The sequence below is a fragment of the Sus scrofa genome, chromosome 14 (assembly GCF_000003025.6).
Source record: "Sus scrofa isolate TJ Tabasco breed Duroc chromosome 14, Sscrofa11.1, whole genome shotgun sequence".
NCBI classification, from domain to species: domain Eukaryota; kingdom Metazoa; phylum Chordata; class Mammalia; order Artiodactyla; family Suidae; genus Sus; species Sus scrofa.
The window spans coordinates 90,948,485-90,966,507 of NC_010456.5; the positions used below are offsets into that span (position 1 = coordinate 90,948,485).

An 18,023-nucleotide genomic window follows, 5' to 3' on the forward strand; every position below is an offset into this window, starting at 1 on the left:
CTCATTGTAATCCATCAGAAGCACAATGATTTGGGACATGAAATTCAAGAATTTGATCATCTATAGACTGCCTGTGGCTTTGGCGCATAGGTTGGTATGGACCAAGTCTAATCTCTTCTAATAGCATTCTGATACCCAAAGGATATGTTGAAGCCCTCAGTGTCTCAGAGACTTTGCAGTGAATAGGGCTTTGAAAACGACCATTAATGCCTCAATACGATTACTAGTAGATTTTCAGCATGCCATGAAGAACATACATTGTGTTATTCATCTTGGTTTCTTATAATTGTTATATTTTCTACATTTTTAATTGGAGTAAAAAATAAAAAAAAATACTTAGATAAATATTGAGTGCTTAAGAGAGCATTCATTATTCATTTGACAAACAGGAATGTGAGCCTTCATTTGTATCTTTAGAATACTGGTAATCTAATTGAGAAGACGCTAGTACCCATGCTGGTGAACATAAAAAGGAAAAGGCACGAGAGGGCTGTGTTGCAGAGTGTGGTGTAATGGTGTTGTGGATGTACAGGGTTGTTTGTTGGAGAAGGTGAGCACCATGTTTTACTCCTCTGCCATCCTGATCCTTCTCCTCCCAGTACCACTTCCTGAAGAAACTGTCTTTTCTGCACTGTACATTCTTGTCTTCTTTGTCACAGATTAACTGACCATAACTGCGTGGTCTACAGGTGGAGGGGGCAGTTATCTCTGACTCAAGGTGGGCGTGGCCTGCCACCACTAGGGGTCATGAACAGGCACCACTTGCAGCCCCAGTCACCTCAGAGGACACCACAGAGGAGGGCTTTGTGACCAAACACCACCTGTTGTTGCTCTCACTCCCCTGGGAACTCACACACCCTGCCACTGCCACTGCCAAATGCTCCCAGCACCATCTAAATCTGCCTGGGAATCTGGGGTTAATGATGCAAACTATTGCATTTGGAATGGATAAACAATGAGATTCTGCTGTCTAGCACTGGGAACTATATCTAGTGGACCATGATGGAGGATAATGTGAGAAAAATAATGTATATACGTATGTGTGACTGGGTCGCTTTCCTGTATAGTAGAAAATTAATAGAACACTGTAAACCAACTATAATGGAAAAAATAAATATCACTAAAAAAAATAATAAATATGTCTGAGGCCCTGCAACCAGGAGTAGCCTGCGCCACCTTCCGGTGGGTCCTTGCTACTGTCAAGAGCCCAGCAACTAGACACTGACTACTAGCCCTGCCCATTGCTTCCTTCTCCCTGGAAACACACAGAGCACCCTATTAAGGAGGTAACAGCCTGTTCACTCTGAGGAAGGAGACAACAAATATCCAAACTCCCATGCCAAAAATAAGTAGTAAACCCCTACAAAATACAAAGGGGTGCTCTTGCAAAAAATAGCCGTCCAATACTACAGTAGCAGGTTTCCCTAAACTCACAGAATAAAAAAAATTAAGCAAAATGAAGAAGCTCAGAAACTGTTCCCAGTTAAAACAACAGGAGAATTCACCTGAAGCAGCAAACAATTAAACAGACCTCTGCAGTCTAATAGACACTGAGTTTAAAAAGGAGATAGTGAAAATGCTGAAGGAATTAAGGGTGAATATGAAGGACTTAAGAGTGGATATAAACAATTATGCAGATTATTTTATAAAGGAACTAGAAAAATATAAGGAGGAGCCAAGAAAAAGAAATAAAAGGAATCCAAATTGGAAAAGAAGTAAAATTAATACTCTTTGCAGATGATATGATACTATACTTAGAAAACCCTAAAGACAGCACCAGAAAACGGTTAGAACTCATCAATGAATTTGGGTTAATAGATGCAAACTATTGCATTTGGAGTGGATAAGAAATGATATTCTGCTGTATAGCATAGGGAACTGTATCTAGTCATTTGTGATGGAACATGATGGAGGATAATGTGAAAAAAAGGTATGTATGACTGGGTCACTTTACTGTACAATAGAAATTGACAGAACACTGTAAATCAACTATAATGGAACAAATGAAAATCTTAAAAAATATTTAATGAATGAAAAAAAAAGAAGCAGTGCTGGGAAAACTGGACAGCTACATGTAAAAGAATGAAATTAGAAACTCTCTAACACCATATACAAAAATAAACTGAAAATGGATTAAAGACCTGGATGTAAGACTGGATACTGTAAAAGTCCTAGAAGAAAACATAGGTAGGACACTCTGACACAAATTCCAGCAATATTTTTTTTTTGGAACTGTCTCCTAAAGTAAAGAAAATGGAAGCAAAAAAAACCCCAAGTAGAACCTAATTAAACTTAAGATCTTTTGCACAGTGAAAGAAAGCATCAAAAAAGAAAAAACCCAAAATACAACTTATTGAATGGGAGAAAATATTTTCAAATGGTATGACCAATAATGGTTTAATGTCCAACATATGTAAATATCTCATACAACTCAACATCAAAAAATCAAACAACCTGATTAAAAATTGGGCAGAATCTCATTGCTAAGCCATTCCAAAAGCAATAATCTGCATGTATTAATCCCAAGCTCCCCTTCTATCCCACTCCTTCCCCCTCCCCCTTGGAAATCACAAGTCTATTCTGCAAGTCCATGATTTTCTTTTCTGTGGAAAGGTTCATTTGTGCCGTATATTAGATCCTGGATATAAGTGATATCATATGGTATCTGTCTTTCTCTTTCTGACTTACTTCACTTGGTATGAAAGTCTCTAGTTCCATCCATGTTGCTGCAAATGGCATTATTTTCTTCTTTTTTATGGCTGAGATCCTGCTGTGTAGCACTGGGAACTAGGTCTGTTTACTTATGATGGAGCATGATAATGTGAGAAAAAAGAATGTATACATGTATGTGTAACTGGGTCACCATATATATATATATATATATAATTTTTAAAAAAGAAAGAAGAACTGAAGAGACAGTTTTCCAAAGAGGAAATTTATATGGCTATCAGGCACATGAAAAATGCTCAACATTGCTAATCATCAGGGGATTGCAAATCAAAACTGCAGTGAGATATCACCTCATACCAGTCAGAATGGCCATCATTAAAAAGAACACAAATAGCAAATGTTGGTGAGGGTGTGGAGAAAAGGGAACCCTCCTGCATTGTAGGGTGGAAATGTTAATTGGTGTAGCCAGTGTGGAAAAAATATGGAAGTTTTGCAAACAATAAAAATAGAACTACCATACTCAGCTATTCCACTCATGGGTATATATCTAGAAAAAAACAAAAACACTAATTTGAAAAGATACATGTGCTCCAATGTTGATAGCACCGTTATTTACAATAACCAAGATGTAGAAGCAACCTAAGTATATACATATATACAAACACACACATACAAACACACAAACTTAACCATGAAAGAGCAAAATTTTGCCATTTGCAGCAACATGGATGAAATTGGAGGGCATTATGCTAAGTGAAATGAGTCAAACAGAGAAAGACAAATACTCTATGATATTTGTGGAATGTCAAATGGAATCTAAAAAATACAACAAATGTGAATATAATAAAATACAAACTAGTGAATATATAAAAAAACTAGTGAATATAATAAAACAAAAATAAAAGCAGACTCACAGATATAGAGAACAAGATAGTGGTTACCAGCCTAAGTGCCAGCAATGGCCATTGTCACCACACCCAGGCTCCACTCTGGGACTGGGTCATCTCTGTATACCAAGGTCAAGCCTATTCCCTGGTTCTTGCCACCCCAGATCCAGTGCTTGGAGTAACTGGGGCCAGAGTGTTTCCTCAGCTTGGGCTGGGGCATGTGGCCAGAATGACTTGCATCTGGAGGCATGTCATTATCACACACTCCTCATGGGCGAAGTCAGGCTTCTCTAGCCTTCCTATATGGCACCGGGGTCCTCCAACCAGCTGAGGGGTTTGTCTCTTTTGCAGAGAACCCCAGGACTGGGATGTCCAGTCACTTGACTTGCTCACTCCCCAGTGCAGGTACAACCCCCCTTTTCCTATGAATCCCCCTCAGATGCTCACATCCCAACCCAATCACTTTTCTTCCTTTCCTACCGAATTATATGTATATCTCTCTTAGAGTCTTGGTTGTACAGGAGTCCTTCTGCCAGTTTGCAGTTAATTTTCATTAAGAGTTGTTCCATATATTCCACATGTATTTTTGATGTGTTCACGGGAGGAAGTGAGCTCCATGTCTTCTTGCTCTGTGATTTTGAATTCCCCCTTCTAGTTCTCAAATGCATGAACATGGTATATCTCTTTATTATTTAGATATTACTTTTTCACTAGCATTTGGTGGTTTTCAGTATATAAGTTCTGTACATGTTTTGTTAGATTCATGCTAAAGCATTTTCCATTTTTATAGAGTGATTGTAAGTGCTATTGTACTTTTGGTTTCAATGTCCACATCTTCATTGCTGGTATATGAAATGGCCTACTCCATTTCTCCACTTTTTTAGATTCCAGTGACACAAATGTTAGATCTTTTGTTATAGTTCCACAGGTCCATGTGGCTGTATATAGTTTTTTAAAGTTATTTTATTTTTGTTGTTCATACTGGGTAATTTCTATTGTTCTGTCTACCAGTTCAGTGATTTTAAGGCTACAGTTTTCCTTTTTCAATATTCACCTTATAGATGCATGATATTAATGGTGTCTTACCAGGAGTATATTGCATGATCAGATATATAACTGAAAGAAGGACTTTTCTGCTCAGCAATAGACTATATAGGAAAATGAATATAGGGGTCTAATCAGAGCTGTGGCTGCCAGCCTACGCAAGAACCACAGCAACACCAGATTCGAGCCGCATCTGCCACCTAACACTGTTAAAATGACTTTATCAAAACTTGTAGCCAATGCACAATTCTTCTCCAAGATTTTAGGCTGCATCTACATAAATATATTTAAAGATAAAAATGCATTTTACTTAGTAATGAGTAAAACTATACATGAAATATAATGTTCAAAATAATAAACCCAGTCACCATGTCTACACTATTTTATATATTTAATAAAATAAGGTTCTTCATTCTTCAGTCATGACCCTCTGCAAAATGGCTCAACAAGGGTTGATTGAAGAAATGGAAAGGCCATGATGGGGCATGGAAGAAATGGAACCGCAGTTCAGGAATTCATCCCTGAGGGATTCCCTGCTGTCCAGCACCTAGGGGAGGTCCTCTTCTTGGTGCATCTGCTGATGTATCTGGCCTCCATCACAGGAAACATTCTCATATCACCATCACCTGGACTGACCATCACCTCCAGACACCTATGTACTTCTTCCTCAGCAGTTTTTCCTTCTTAGAGTGCTGTTTTATAACCACTGTTATTCCTAAATTGCTGGCCATCTTTCTGTCAGGGAGGCAAACAATTTCCTTTGCTGCCTGCTTACACAAGTTTTTGTCTTTCTTTTCTTGGGAGCAACTGTTTTCTTCCTTATGGCTGTACTATCCTTGGATCGGTACGTGGCCATTTGTAAACCTCTGTTTTACATAACTATCATGAACCCAAGGATGTGTTTCCTCCTGGTCACTGCCTGCTTAGTTTTGGGATTCCTCTAAATGGTGGTTCCAGTTAAAATGCTTTCTCAGTTATCCTTCTGTGGCCCCCATGTCATTCCTAACTTCTGTGATTTGAGGCCCTTGACTAATCTCTCTTGTTATGACACCAGATCTATTGAAATGTTGGCCTTTGACCTTGCTTTGTGTGTTCTTTTGACACCCCTAATTACAGCCATCTTTGCACATAGTAACATAATAGTCACAATCATGCATCTCCCTGCAGCCAAGGAGCGACAGAAAGCTTTCTCCACCTGCTCATCTCATCTCATTGTCCTTTCTCTGATGTATGGCAGTTGTGTCTTTATATATGTGAAACCAAAGCAAACAAACAGGCTGGACTCCAACAGGGAGGCTGCCCTTGTGAACACGGTGGTGACCCGCCACTGAATCCTGTCATTTACACTCTGTGGAATAAACAGGTCCACCAGGCTGTGAAGGATGCTCTGTCCAGGGTGAGGTTACAGAGATAGAAGCACAGACTCCCAGAGGGGAAATAAACCTTCTCCATCCAATGCTATCTCCCTCCTATTTTTTGCATCTCCTAAATAGACTTTTGAATATGCTCTTTGAGGTTCTGCTTGTTTATTCTTAGAATAAGGATAATTTGTCTTAAAATCCAATACAACCCACTATTTGAAGACTCTAGTGTTCTTTGTGCTGAGATGAAAAATCTTCTTGGATCTTCTCTTCATTAGTTTTATTTTATTTTTTATTTTTATTTTATTTTTTTGTCTTTTTGCTATTTCTTGGGCCGCTCCATGGCATATGGAGATTCCCAGGCTAGGGGTCTAATTGGAGCTGTAGCCACCAGCCTACACCAGAGCCACAGCAACACGGGATCTGAGCCGCGTCTGCAACCTACACCACAGCTCACCGCAACACCGGATCATTAACCCACTGAGCAAGGGCAGGGACCGAACCTGCAACCTTATGGTTCCTAGTCGGATTCGTTAACCACTGCGCCATGATGGGAACTCCTCTTCATTAGTTTTAAATCAATAGCATCCACACATTTTAATGAAGAGCCCAATATACATGATTCCATTTGATGCATATGGAATCTCATTTGGGAAGATGTATCCCACAAGTGTCTGCTTGTGATAAAAGCAAGAATAAATTCAAAATGTTAAGAATATCAAATTGGTTCTAGGACAGATGTGGCATGGTCACTATATTGAGTTTTGAAGGACACTTGTGTACATAACTATCATGATATTAAATTATTTAAAATGACTCAATAAAATTGTTTTCAATGCTGAATATGTTGTATTCAAGTGGAACATAAATTTTACAATTCTAGTTCCCACTATGATGAAGACATATATATCTAGTTGAAATTGAAACTTCTCATTGGTTTACTGCTTTTCCAGGTTGATTTTAGTACTGAAGACCTGAGGAAGAAGGACCACAGGGAAAAAGGCATTATAAGTTCTGGACAGGGAATTGAGTAGTTAAGATTGTTTCCTGACTACAGAAAATGTAAAGAAATCGAGGGTAATTGAGTCAGATGTGGAAAGAAGTCAAATGTGACTGTAAAGTCTCTTCAAATAAATCTGTAAAAAAGGATATTAATTTGTGGAATGAGGTTTGATACAACCACCTCTGGGTGTCCAGAAATAATGTAAAATATGCTATTGCTACCTACCATGACACATGACACATGCTGTAATAGAAATATAATTTGAGCATGGCAGAAAGAAGTTGATAGGATACTTTAATAAAATAATTACAACTGTAATTTAAATATTCAAGATTTTGATAGGAAATGATAGATTTGGGGAAAAACACTGAGAGAAACCCTGGAGCTGGAGTTTGTCTGATATGGCTATTAGCTACCAGGCTTTGCTCTGACCATATTATTCTGTGACTGCAGGCATAATAAGATACTGTGTTGGCAGATTTTTGGCACATGATTATGTAAGAATTTGAAGAATAGATTTCCTCAGCTTTCAGAATATATTTTTACCCACCCTATGCATATATAAAGATTCCCGTATTTTTGGTGTGCAGGCTCTTCTATTTTTCTCACATTTAGGATATTCCTTTGGCTTGAGGTATTGTGTTGGCAATGATTTTCCCAGATCCACTAATGAACTGTGCAATTGTTGATCTTCTCACGTGAGTGCACATGGCAGTAGAGGGTGGGGGAGCTGGGGATATGCAAGTGCACAGCTGAGAGGGACAAGCTTAAGGTGAACCTAGTGGTGCTGGCTAATGATAGGAGGCAGTGCCTAATTAGGGCCCACATGCAGCTGTTGATACCCCAAGTATATAATGAATACATGCAAATCAATGACAAAACCCAACAAATAACCCAAATAAAGTAATGAGTAAAGGACCTAAATAGGCATTTTTCCAGAGAAGACATACAAATGGCCAACAAACCCACGAAAAGTTGCTCAATGTCATTAACCATTGGGGAATTGCCAATCAAAACCACAGCAAGACATTGTGTTACACCTGTTAGGATGTCTATTATCAAATAAATCAAAAGACATAAGTGTTGGTAAGGATGTGGCAAAAAGATAACCATTGTAAACTTTTGATGAGGATGTAAACTGGTGCAGCTAGTGTGGAAAATAGTCTGGAGGTTCATTTAAAAATTAAAAATGGAACTCTATGCTCGAAATATCCCACTTCTGTGTATGTATCCCAAAAATTGAAGTCCAAATATTGAAGACATATCTGCACTCCTAGGTTCATCCCAACACTATTCATAATAGTCAGTATATAGGAACAACTTAAGTGTTCATCGACGGATGAATGGAATAAATATGTTTATATACATTAGTAGAAGATTACTGAACCTTAAAAAAGAAGGAAATCCTGAAATATGCGACAACACGGATAAACCTGGAGGACGTGTACTAAGTGAAACAAGCAGATCCAGAAAGACAAATATTACATGATCTCATTTTTATGAGAAATCTAAAATATTCGAACTCATTAAAACAGAGAGTACTCATGGTTAAAAGAGGCTGGGGTATGCTGGAAAGGAGTAGATGTCAGTTCGAATATACAAATTTCAGTACTGCAAGATGAGTAAGTTCTGGATCTACTGTACAACATAGGACCTATTGTTACAATACTATATTGTGTAGTGAAAATTTTGATAAGAGGGAAGATCTTGCATTGTGTTCTTACCCAAAAGAAAGCAAAAATAAAGGGGTTGGAAGAAATTTTTGGAGGTGATATAGAGACTCATGGCCTTGATTGTGATGATGGTTTAAGAATGCATACTTATCTCCAATCTCACCAAGCTGTATATATTAAATATATACAGTTCTTTGTATGTCAATCATAATAAGGTGGCTTTTAAAAAGCAAACTATACCTTCTTTGAGTCTCAAAATGTGTCTCAAATGAAAATGTTACAAGATGGAATGAATAGAATATTGGACATAGAAGACGTACGTTAGCAAATTTGAGGATATAATTATAGTTAAATTTAAAATAAAATAATTCATTTAAATTGAAAAGAGCATCAATGAAGTACGGGACAACTTCAAGCAACTCCACACGGACACAATTAGATTTCTGAAGGAGAAGTGTATATGTGAAGGAGGGATGACAAAAAGTTTTAAGGAAATAATGGCCAAGATTTTTCCAAATTTCATGAAAACAGAACTAAAAATCTTGGCAAAACCCAACTCAAGAGATAGGGAAAAAACTACAGCAAGGCACAAAATAATCAAATTGCTAAAAACAAGTGTCTAAGAGAAAATCTTAAAAGCAGCCAGATGAAAAAAGACAGTTGCATATAGGGAATAAAGATAAAGATAACATAGGTTTCGTTTTGGAAATATGTAAATGAGACTACAATGGCATGATATTTTTAAAGGACTTTAAAAAATATGCCAACCTAGAATTCTATACCTGCAAAAAGATTTTTAAAACTTTTGAGGTCATACAAAAGATGATCATCAGCAAACCTGCAGAATAATAATTGGTAAAGTCAGTCTTTCTAGAGAGGGAAATTCTCTTAGAAAAAAAAAAAAAAAAAAAAAAAAAAAAAAAAAAAAAAAAAAAAAAAAAAGTCATCTTTCTAGAGAGGGAAATTCTCTTAGAATTATCCAGGTAGAAATATGGATCTATGAAAAGAAAGGAAAATCACCAAATGTAGTAACTACACTAGTAGGTATATATTTTAAAAATTATTTCAATTTCTTTGAAAGATAATTGACTCTTTTCCACAAAAACAGTAACAATGCACTGTGGGGTTTATAACATGCGCAAGGAAAATGTGTGGTAATAATAGCATAAAGGCTGAGGAGTCAAAATGCAGGTGCACTGTCATAAGTTTCTTGTATTATATATGAAGTGGAAAAATATCACTTGAATTTAGACAATGATAAGCTTAAGACGTATGTATAAACCCTAAAGCAACCACTGAAATGAAAATCAAAGAATAATAGCTATGAAGCCAATAAGGAGCTAAGATGGAATCATCACAATGTGCTGGTAGGAAAATTTTGGGTTGATGTATATTTTCATTTCGTTCATTGTGGGGTTATTTCACAAGTGTTTAAATATGTCAAAATGTACAATTATCAAACTACATTTTAAGCATCACAATGTTTAAATATGTCAAAATGTACAATTATCAAACTGTACATTTTAAGTATGTCCATTTATTGTATATCAATGATATTTCAGTAAAGCTGTTTAAAAAGAAGAGAGCCCATTACAATGGCATATTAAGGAAAGGACAAAATAAGGAGTATATAGCAGAGAGGATAAATAGAAGAAAACAAGACGGTATAGAATTAAACCTAATTTTACAATAATGACTTAAAATGTAAATGGTCTAAAGACTCAAATTAAAACGGGGGGAGCTACTAACACATTGGGTGAAAAGGAAGCCCTAACTATGTAGTGGTTATCGGAATAATACTTAAATATATAGACAAATAGAAATTCCAAGCAAACATCAAGGAAAATAAATCTTGTGTGACTGTAGTAATACAAAGAATAAACTCCACAGTAAAGGGTATTTTCAGAGATATAGAGGTAAATTTAGAGTGAAAAATAAATGTTTTCGTTTATATCAGTTGTATGGAATCTGAAAAATAAAGCAAACAATTGAATATAACAGAAGAGAAACAAACTCACAGATATAGAGAACAACCTAGTGGTTACCAATGGGAAGCAGGCAGGGACAATACAGGGATAGGGGAATAAGAGACAAACTACTATGTGTAAGATAAGATACAAAGATTGTGCTGCACAGGAAACATTTTATACCTAAAGGATTTTTTTTAATTGAAGAATCATTGATTTATAATATATTAGTTTCAACTATATAGCATAGAGATAAAGTATTTTGCAGAGTATATTCCATTATAGGTTATTACAAGATTAGGAATATAATTCCCTATGCTATATAGTAAATCCTTGTTGCTTATCTGTTTTATGTATAGAAGTTTGTATTTGTTAATCCCACACTCCTAATTAAATATCCTCCCCTTTACCCTGTGGTAGCCCTAAGTTTATTTTCTATGTCTGTGAGTCTGTTTCCATTTTGTATAAGATTTATTTATATTATTTTTACATTATACATATAGGTGATATCAAATAGTATTTGTCCTTCTCTGTCTGATTTACTTCACTAAATATAATCTCTAGGTCCATCCACATTGGCAAATGGCAATAATTCATTCTTTTTTTATGGTGGCTGAGTAATATTCCATTGTATGTGTGTGTTTACCACATCTTCTTAAGCAAATTGTTGGTTTAGGAACTTTTGGGTTTTTCCATGTCCTGGATCTTGTAAACAGTGCTGCTATGAGCATTGGGGTACATTTATTTTTCTGAATTAGAGTTTTTGTTTTTCCTGGGTATATGCCCAAGAGTGGGATTGCTGGATCTTATGGTAGCTCTATCTTTAGGGTTTTGTTTGTTTGTTTGTTTGTTTTTATGAAATCTCCGTACTGGTTTCCAGAGTGGCTACACTAATTTACTTTCCTACCAACAGTTTAGGAGGGTTCCTTCTCCCCATATCCTCTCCAGCATTTATTATTTGTAGCTTTTTTGATGATAGCCATTCTGACCAGTGCGATATATCATAGTGGTTTTAATTTGGATTTCTCTAATAATTAGCAGTCTTGAACATCTTTTCCTAGGCTTGTTGGCCATATGTATATCTTCTTTGGAAAAATGTCTATTTATACCTTATGGATGCTTTCTGATTTGTTTGATATTTTCAATATTGAGTTGTATGAGCTGTTTGTATATTTTGGATATTAAGTCCTTTTAGTCTTATCATTCGCAAGTATTTTCTTCCATCTTATAAGTTGTCTTTTTGTTTTGTTGATGGTTCCCTTTACCGTGCAAATTTTTAAGTTTATTTAGGTCTCATTTCTTTATTTTTGCTTTTATATTTTGTCTAGGGAGACTGATCTAAGAAAATATTGCTGTGATTTCCGTCCTAGAATGTTTTGCTTATGTTCTTTTATAGGAGTTTTATGGTGTCATATCTTATATTCAGGTCTTTATTATGAGTTTATTTTTATATATTGTGTGAGGGAGTATTCTAATTCCGCTGATTTACCTGTAGCTATCCAGCTTTCCCAGCACCATTTGTTGAAAAGATGGTGGTTTTTTTTTTTTCATTTTAAATTCTTGCCTCTTTTGCATAGGTAATTGATCATAGGTGAGTGGGTTTATTTATGGGCTCTCTATTCTGTTTCACTGATCTATATATGTCTGTTTTTATGCCAATACCATGCTGTTTTGATTACTACAGCTTTATAGCAGTAGTCTGAAATCTGAAAGGGTTATGACTCCCACTGTGTTCTTTTACCTTGGGACTACTTTAGCCATTCTGACCTTTTGTGGTTTCATATAAATTTTAGGATTATTTATTCTAGTTCTGTTAAAAACATCATGGGTATTTCGATAGTAATTTCATTAAAATCTGTACATTGCCTTGGGTAGCGTGGCTTTTTAATAGTATTAAATTCTCCAACCAAGAACATGGGAAAGCTTTCCGTTTCTTCAAATCATCTTCAGTTTTCTTTATCAATTTTTATAGTTTTCAGCATATTGGTCTTTCACCTCCTTGGGTAATTTTATTCCTAGGTATTTTTTATGTGATTTTTAAATAGGATTTTTTTTTTTTACTTTCTCTTCTGATGTTTTATTCATAAGAAAACCATTTAACTGTACCTTTACTCAATAGTATTGTGTAGTATTTTGTATACCTAGGGTGATCATGATTAATTTCCTTTGAAGATATTATAAAGACAAGGTAGTACACTTTTGAGAGCACATATTGCACAGTTTTCACTCACAATTCATTCATTGTTAATATGACAATTTTATGTTCCCTACAACAACCAATGAACTTCCTCAGACATGTGTAGTACATTTGGCATCTATGCAATTGTATTCTAGATTATCTTAATGAGGTCTAAGTGTCTTTACGGTTTGCTCATAGTTGCTGTTGCATCATCATTGATAAATTGACTTGACATATGCCATAGGGTCACTTGAGTTTCCATTTATGATCACAGTGGTGTGAGGATCTTTTCTGCAGATACTTAGGAGTAACTGGTGGCATTGTTACACTAAATCTGTCTTAAAAGAACTGTGTTGATGGGGAATTGGTAGACTGAGGGAGTTCTCATCTCTGAGTCTTCCCTGAGATGAATCCACAGCAAAAAGCTTGACTGTTGTCCAAGTGCTCACAATTGCCCATTGTGAACTGACTTGTCCACTGACTTGTACCTGCCTTGACTCGAACAAGCCCTTAGTTATGCTTCTTTGCTTAAAGGGCTCCACAGCTTTGGCTTGACCTTAAGCCTGAGCAAGCAAGAAGATGCAAAACATTCCCTTTTAACAGCTCATTGCCAGCACTGGCCAACCACAGGAAAAATTTGGTCATTTTTTTTTCTATTCCTCTTCCATCTTACCTTCAAGCAGATGAAAGTGTGTTGTGTGATTTCATATATCGATGCTTCACAAATGCTTATCAACTTGAAATATTGTCCAGATGGAAATTTCCTATGTCTTCCAAAATCACCTTTTTATGAAGTTTTGAAAATATGTAAAGTACTCATACAACTCAGTGACAAAAAATTTAAAAAATTGGCAATGGAACTGAATAGACATTTCCCTATGAAGATGTACACATAGCCAACAGACACATGAAAATGTGCTAAAAAATCACTATGATTAACAACATTCTATGTCTACTTAAAAATTTGTTAAGAGGGTAGATCTTATGTTAAGTGCTTTAACCATATAAGGAAGAAAAACAACAAAAGCAGCGGGAAAAAAATTTTAAGAGATTATAGATTTATGTCATTGTAGTGGTGATGGCTTCACAGGTGTATCTGTGTATCTCCACAGGTATATCTCCAAACATACCAAGTTGTATACATTAAATATCTACAGCTTTTTTATGTCAATCATACTTCATTGTAATGGCTTAAAAATTATGATTGGAATTATCTTTGAAGCAAAATTAGCTCAGGGATTTGTCTCAATTAAATACAGCCTCAGAATCTAGTGTCTTAATCCTCATATCAATATTTGTCCTTCACTGGGTACCACCTATGCCTGCAATGACCAGCCTGGATTCATAAATTCAGTTTGGTATTTTTGGTCTTCATTTTTCTTTTCTTTTCTTTTTAAATTATTTATTATTTTTTTTGTATTTTTTTGTTTTTTTATGGCATTATAGAGGTTCCCAGGCTAGTGGTCAAATCAGAGCTATAGCTGCCAGCCTACACAGCAATGCCAGATCTGAGCCGCATCTGTGACCTACACCACAGTCCATGGCAACTCTGGATCCTTGACCCACTAAGCAAGGGGAGGGGTCAAACCTGCAACCTCATGGTTCCTAGTCAGATTTGTTTCTGCTGTGCCACAATGGGAACTCCTGGTCTTCATTTTTTCTATTCGTCAAGTTCACCCTTCAATGATTTTCTACCTCAAAGTAAAAAAAAGTGCATTTATTTAGTTTAAGTAAAATAAATAATTATCAAATCTTGATTAAAATGTGGGGAAGGCTTCACTTTTTTCTTCCGGTAGTTTTTATCATGATTTATTCCTAAAATACTAGGTCTAAACTACTCCAATGCCCTTTTCAGTAGTTCAGGGTGGAACATAATTTCCACATTCCCAAAGCATCTTGTTACTACCTTCATATCATTTTCTAGTAGACTCTACAGATTATCTGGCAATATCCATATTTGACGGATAAAGTGCCTGACGAATTTGGGAAGTTGACCAGTTAGTAGATGGTTTAGATGGACCCAGGCTTATCCAGTGCAAACTGATTCAGAGTTTATTATTGGTCCACTTCCATTTCCACTTCCCTAAGCCATCATTCTCCTCCCAATTTCTTTTTTTTTTCTTTTTTCTTTTTTTTTTTTTTTTTTTTTGTCTTTTTTTTGCTATTTCTTTGGGCCACTCCCGTGGCATATAGAGGTTCCCAGGCTAGGGGTCGAATCGGAGCTGTAGCCACTGGCCTACGCCAGAGCCACAGCAACGCGGGATCCGAGCCGCGTCTGCAACCTACACCACAGCTCACGGCAACGCCGGATCGTTAACCCACTGAGCAAGGGCAGGGACCGAACCCACAACCTCATGGTTCCTAGTCGGATTCGTTAACCACTGCACCACGACGGGAACTCCCCAATTTCTATAACAGTGTCTGTACCCACTTTCCCACTTTGATCTCGGCTTTTCCAGTATCTTTTTCATACAACATCCATAGCTATTGAACACAATATGTAGCTAATTATAACACATATGTGATATTTATGTCAATGAAATGAGATGTAAACTCTGTAACAGGACATTCAAGATGATTCAATCATGATGTAGGATGTATTTCATAAAATGTATTTGTGATTATCTAACTTAGGAGTTTGGATAAAAAATGAAAGAAAAAATGTCAAAATTTTTTGTGATATTTCTTCTGAAGAAAAAATAGACACATTTCTACCCTGGAGAAAATGACTAAATTTTGGAAATTTGAAGCATATTGTTTATAACAAAGGGAAGAATAAAAAATTCAATGAGGATTTTGCAATTACCATCAATTATCCTCAATATGTGGTAGATTTAGGGAGAAATAGTTATGCATACCAAGAAATAATTATACATACCATTTATGTATGCATCCACATAAATGTGGCCTTGAGAACGCAGAGATGTCTATTTTGCTGGAGATGAGCAAAGAGATCAAGTGATGTTTGCCAGAGACTCTCTACTGGGAGCTTTGGAACGTAGACAGATGATTCTCTGAAGCTTTCCACTCCAAGTCGTGGGGCTTTTTTATCTTGATATTTTCATTCTTGCATTCTGGTGAACCTGCTTGTTCCATAGAATATAGATTATAGAGTTCAGCAGTGGGGTCACTACCATGTTCACAGGGCAGCTTCCCTGTTGGACTCCAGTCTGTTCACTTGTTTTGGATTCACATATATAAAGACACTGCTGCCATACATCAGAGAGAGGACAATGAGGTGAGAGGAGCAGGTGGAGAAAGCTTTCTGTTACTCCTTAGCGGATGGGAGACGCACGATTGTGATCACTATGTTGCTGTATACAATGATGGTTATGAAGAAGGATGTCAAAAGGACACACAAAGCAATGACAAAGGCCAACATTTCAACAAATCTGGTGTCAGAACAGGAGAGATGAATCAGGGGGCAAGGTCACAGAAGAAATGAGGGAGAAAGGAATGACATGGTAGCCACAGAAAGATGACTGGGAAACCTTCACAATTAAACCAGTGATGACAGTGAAGCTCAAAGCAAAGCCAGCCATGACCAGGAGGAAGCAAGTCCTCAGGTTCATGATGGTTGTGTAATGAAGAGGCTTGCGAATGGCCACATACTGATCCAGAGACGTTACTGCTATGAAGAAGAAACCTGTTGCTCCCAGAAATACAGAGACAAAGGCTAGTGTGAAACAGGCAGAAAAAGAAATCATTTGTTTGCCTAAAAGAAAGATGACCAGCAATTTAGGAATAACAACACTTGTGAAACACACTCAAAGAAGGAGAAGATGCTGAGGAAAAATACATAGGTGTCTGTAGCCAGGAGTCAGCATAGGTGATGATGACTATGAGTGGATGCCTGCAGTGGATGCCAGGTATGTCAGCACGTGCACAAAGAAGAGGACCTTTCCCAGATGCTGGACAGAAGGAAACCCTTCCAAGATGAACTCTTGGACAGTTGTCTCATTCCCCATTTGCATGGACAACTCTTTCCACTCAGTATCTCGTAGTGGTCTTAACCTAACATAAAGACATAACAGGGAGCTAAAAAATTGTAAAGAAGCATGAAAACAAGTATTTGTCTCCAGAAGGGCAGCTGGGCAAGTAGCAACGTGATCCAGCAAGCTGATTCTTAAACCAGAAGGACCCGATTGAAGAGATGGAGAGATGGGTCATCTTTGGAATATTAGTTCTTTTGTGAGCTTCATTTTCACCCTTTGTTAAATGGAGATGAAACAATTTACTTGTTCAGGTTCTTATAAGAATTAAGTAAGACAAATCACATATCTCACTTGGCATGTAATGTCAGTGTTTCCTGTGTCCCTCAATGTCCAATTTTATCATTAGGGTCATTTATATGCTCTTATGCTCTTAAATATGGCCAAATCAGTAGACAGGGTTGTTTACATTTGCATATTTTAGAAATATTTTGTATGTTTACAATATTATCAGCTTATAAACAAACATAAGAGTGATAGTAGTAACACTCCTTTTGTTTTTTTGTTTTTTTAATTACTCAATGAATTTTATTACATTTATAGTTGTACAACAATCATCACAAACAAATTTTATAGCATTTCCATTCCAACCCCTCAATGCATCCCTCTACCCCCCACGCTGTCTCATTTAGAAACCGTAAGTTTTTTTTTCAAAGTCTGTGAGTCAGTATTTGTTCTGCAAATACTGACTCACAGACTTTGAGTTCAGTCTGTCCTTTTTTCAGATTCCACATGTAAATGATAGCATTTGATGTTGGTGTCTCATTGTATGGCTGACTTCACTTACCATGATAATTTCTAGGTCCATCTATGTTGCTGCAAATACCATTATTTCGTTCCTTTTAATGGCTGAGTAATATTCCATTGTGTATATGGACAACCTCTTCTTATCCACTCCTCTGTTGATGGACATTTAAGTTGTTTCCATGTCTTGGCTATTGCAAATAGTGCTGCAATGAACATTGGAGTACATGTGTCTTTGTGAGTCATGGTTTTCTCTGGATAGATGCCCAGGAGTGGAACTGCTGGATCAAATGGTAGTTCTAGTTTTAGTTTTCTGAGGAATCTCCATACTGCTTTCCACAGTGGTTGCACCAATTTACAATCCCACCAGCAGTGTACTAGGGTTCCTTTTTCTCCACACCCTCTCTAGCACTTGTTTGTAGAATTATTGTTGATGCCCATTCTGGCTGGTGTAAGGTGGTACCTCATAGTAGTTTTGATTTGCCTTTCTCTCATAATGAGTG

At 36.6% G+C, this 18,023-nt stretch overlaps 1 protein-coding gene and 2 pseudogenes across 2 annotated transcripts in view; 2 read left to right on the forward strand and 1 right to left on the reverse strand.

Annotated features, from left to right (window-relative positions):
* Positions 1–18,023, forward strand: part of LOC100152956 (olfactory receptor 6C74-like) — a 78,298-nt gene that overhangs the window by 41,319 nt on the left and 18,956 nt on the right. The gene's annotated exons all lie outside the window — the stretch shown is intronic.
* Positions 3,549–6,289, forward strand: LOC110256706 (annotated as a pseudogene).
* Positions 15,121–17,383, reverse strand: LOC110256707 (annotated as a pseudogene).